We start from the raw sequence: 4,701 nt of genomic DNA, 5'->3' as shown, positions 1-4,701 counted from the left end.
ATGTAGAAAATAATTCAGTTTTTGTCTTAATTAGCAGTAAATATTGTTGTAATTCAAACAAGCATTTAGAGGGTTAAAAACAACAAAAAAAAAAAGCGATGTGCTGATCGATACCAAAATAACAATACTACTGATACCAGCTTTTTTTTTTTTTTTTTTTTTTTTTTTTTTTTTTTTTTTTTTTTAATACTACTTTTTAAATCTTTTTCAATTTTATACAGCAAAAAGCAACAAGAAAATCTCTTGGGACAGTCTGGTATAGTGATACAATTGTTAAAATTTTGTGTTCGGTCTTTTGCCGCTGTTGTGAAAACTGTCCATTTTTCCCATTTGTCTTCACATCGCTCTTCCTGGGTCCATAATCTGTGCATCAAAATCTCCATCTCAAAAGTTCCGATGCACAATTTGCATCCAATCTTTTCTTGTAGGTGGGTCGGGGGTAATGGCCTTTTTGCATGCTGCCAATAATACAACATTTCCAGTAATGTGTCCTAAATACATAACTACACATGTCTGGGGAATAACGTAACCTAATATCTTGACAATAACAGTATGAATATCGTTCCAAAATGGTACAATTTTAGGACATAACCAAAACACGTGAATGATTTACATTGACATCTCCACATTGTCGTCAACATGGCTGTACCCTGGAGCTGTACTTGCTTGAAATTTCAGGTGTAATAAAAAATCGTATTACATTTTTCCAGCAGTGTTCTCTCCACACACGAGAGGAGGCTGTTGACTGTTGAGTTTCCAAATATTCACCCATTCCTCCTCTGAAAGAGTAATACCATGTTCTGTCTCCCATTTTAATTTTACACCCAATGTATGAAGTTCTCTCTTTTCCATAAGATGTTTGTAAAGTGAGGATATAATCCTATATCTTTTATTATTGTATGTACCAATTAGTAGTCTAATAATACCACCACTGTTATGATCAACTTTGTGTTTTACTTCTTTATCATAGAAATTCCTTAATTGTAAATATCGGAAGTGGTCATGATTCGTTAGATCAAATTCCTGTTTTAATTCATGAAAACTTTTAAATGTACCATCCCTTACCACAAAGTGCTGTAATACCATTGTCAATCCACTGTTTAAACCTCAAGTCATGTGTGTTTGGGGTGAAGCTGTTGGTATAGGCTGGCCATAGAAGTAAGCAGAGTTCTTTTTCAAATTTGAGTTTCCGTATCACATACAGCCACACTTTTAACGTCAACTGAGTCACTGTATTGACATGTTTTAATACATTTCGAATAGTCTCCAACTCACCAATAATACTTGAGAGTTCCCTTCCTTGTACAAAACGTTCAATATTTTTCCATTTTGCCTCATAGTTTTTATCACACAAATTTATTATGGGGCCTATTTGAGCTGCATGGTAGTACTCTTTAAAATTTGGCAAAGCCATACCCCTGTTATCTTTTCCAATTTGCAATTTTTCAAATTTCTTTCTAGGTTTTTTGCCATTCCATATAAATCTTGATATAAGTCGGTCCCATGATTTAAACTGCTTCTCTGGTATTACAATTGGAAGTGCCTGAAAAAGGTAGAGGAGACGGGGCAAAACATTCATTTTTACGGTCTCAATTCTAGCACTGAAGTCTAGTGTGAGGGCCTCCCACCTTTGAATGTCACTCCTGATACCCTGGTCTACCTTGCTAAAGTTTGCATCGTACAGTTTATCAATTTGTTTTGTTAATGTAATTCCAAGATAAGACATGTTTTTGGAATTCCAATCCAGATTATATTTCCTACGTGTAGTCTCAGAGGGGGAGTAGTTCATTGTTAGGATTTGTGTTTTAGCCAAATTTTATTTGTATCCAGAGTAGAACCCATAAACCTCTAAGTTGAGGATTAAAGCAGGCAAGGACGTTTCCAGATCTCCCAAGTAGCAAATGACATCATCTGCAAATAATCCTATTACATGTGGTTCATTTCTAATTTGGATGGCCTTGATTTTTCCAATCTGCCAAATATATTGCGCTAAAGGTTTAATATAGAGAGCAAATAAAGTTGGTGATAGGCTACAACCCTGTTGTGTGGAGCGTTCAAGTTTTATATTTTTGGTTAAATTACCATTGATTTTTATTCTGGCCGTAGGCGACTGGTATAATGTCCTAATGCACTGCACAGCTTTATCATTAAATCCAAATTTTTTTAGGACTTCATACAAGAAAGCCCAGCTCATGCTGTCAAACGCCTTCTCTGCGTCAAGACTTAACAAGTTACAGTTCTAATTTTTTCCTCCCTAATATGGTCTATGATATGAAGGGTCCTTCTTATATTATCATGAGTCTGTCGACCTTTAAAAAACCCCGTCTGATCTTCATCAATAATATCTCCCATAAAGTGTCCATATCGATTGGCAATAATAGAGGTATATATCTTATAGTCCACATTAAGTATGGATATAGGCCTAAAGTCGGCACACGTTTCACTTATCTTCTTTTTGGGAATCACGGTTATGATGGCTTCTCTCCAGGATGGTGGAAGAACACCATGTTCCAGTGTATAGTTAAATGAAGATTCCAACAGTGGTACAAACTCTGCACTAAAAGTCTTATACCATTCTGATGGTAGTCCATCACTGCCAGGTGTCTTATTGCTTTTAAGTCTACTGATTGCCTTTTCTATCTCACTTCTTGTTACAGGAGAAGTTAGAAGCTCATTCTGTCTATTTCCAATTGAGGGGAGGTCTAACGACTGCAAAAAATCTTTTATTTGTTCACTATTAGCAGAGGGGGGTTGGCTGTATAGTTGTTCATAATAATTTACATTCTCTATATCCGCTGGTTCATATATGATCTGATCTGTTTTGTCATCCTTTAGTTTATAAATTGTCCTATCAGCCTGTTTTCTAAGCTTTTTGGCTAGAAACCTAGTTGCCCTAGGCCCCACTTCATAATATGATTGCCTAAGGAATTTACATTTCTTTTCCATTTCTGAAGTCAATAATCTGTCAGTGTTGTTTCTCACTTCTTGTATTGCTGGTAATAAATCTGGGTTTAAGGTTATCTTATGTTGGTTTTCTAGCTCTCCCAATTTTCTTTTTTCTTTTTCATAATTTTCTATCTTAGCTTTTTTTAATGCTGCAGTTTTAGAAATCAATTTCCCTCTCATAGTTGCTTTAAGAGCATCCCACAAAATCACTGGGTTAACTTCTTTGTTGTCATTTTCTCCTAAATACCTTTTAATTTCTAATCTGATTTCCTCTTTAATTGTATTGTAATTCAATAACCCTACATTTAATCTCCATAGTGTATTACACTCCCTAGAACTAAATTTAGTTTTAAAGACAGCAGAGCATGGTCAGACAAACTTGTTTCTTCTATCTTACACTGCTTTACTTTGTATAGGTCCACTTTATTTATAAAAAAATAATCGATCCGAGAATAACTATTATTAGGAGCTGAATAGTGTGTGTAGTCCTTTTTTTGAGGGTTTAGTTCACGCCATGTATCTACAATTCCATATTCTTCAAGAGTAGTTTTAAATTTTTTGGCAGTAGGATTTTTGTGTTTCTTACTATTTGTTGTATCAAGATCATTGTTCATAAGGATATTAAGGTCTCCGCCCCATATCAATGTTCCTTCCATTTCTGTTAGTATTTTGTTAGTTAGGTTTCCAAAGAAGTGCTTGCTACTGTTAGGTGGTACATAGGTATTAACCAATGTTACAGTCTCATTTTCCATATAGCCTTTTACGATTACATATCTCCCTTCCTTATCACTAATTTCTTTTTCAAATTTAACAGAGTTGTATATGAGTATAGTCACACCCCTCTTACATCCATATCTGAATATGCTATGATAGTTTTGTAAAACCAAAGCCTTTTAATTTCTCACCTTCCTGTCTGGATAAATGGGTTTCTTGTAAGTAAATTATCTGTGCACTTTCTTTACGCATTCTAGTCATTATTTTCTTCCTTTTCATGGGATTGTTCAGTCCATTCACATTCAACGACACTTTCTTGATACTATTTTCTATCATTTCTATTGATATAAGTACAATGTTGAACTAACTCAGATGCCCCAAAAACAAACATAAAAAAATAACTGAACTTTAAACGAACACAGAACAATGAAACTTCCAAAAGAGAGGATGTTCTCAAAAATCCCCTTTGGTCCCTGTTATGAGTAAGGTAACACTTTGTGTGGGGGCCCTCACTAGTACAGGATAAATTCCCAGCCAGTGGTAATCCACCTATACTAAAAATGTCCAACATCTGGTGTATATTTTCTTACAAAACAAAAGCTGTAGTCGGCGATCCTTCTGATCGTTAGATATTGCAATGCCTTATAAGGATAAATAGCTATATAGATGAACTTTCAACCATTTTGCAGTGCACCTAGCATCTCTGACCAAGCAATTTTTATGTATCAAATTATACCGTGTTTAGTGGTGATCTCTCAGTCCCGTTTAATCGACGTTATCACCTGAAATGAGGGTATGTGGTTATGTTGAAACCTGGTGAGCTTTTCCCTCGCTTGCTGTCCCGTGCCATCCGCAGTACTAACTCGCCTCCAGGGCATCAGCTCTTCCAGTCTCTCCTCAGCAGTTGATCTTCTATCCGTTCTCGTAGTCCAAGTCATTTTCAGCCCTTTTTTGATCAGGTCCTGTGCCGCCTCGTTTGAACTGTCGTAGATTTGTAATCCGGTTTCCCAGAACACTTTCATTCTGGTATAAGGCGTCTGA

This window comes from Melanotaenia boesemani, chromosome 5 (genome assembly GCF_017639745.1).
Source record: "Melanotaenia boesemani isolate fMelBoe1 chromosome 5, fMelBoe1.pri, whole genome shotgun sequence".
NCBI lineage: Eukaryota > Metazoa > Chordata > Actinopteri > Atheriniformes > Melanotaeniidae > Melanotaenia > Melanotaenia boesemani.
The sequence above is the reverse complement of the archived record's forward strand: the minus strand, read 5'-3'. Positions refer to the sequence as shown.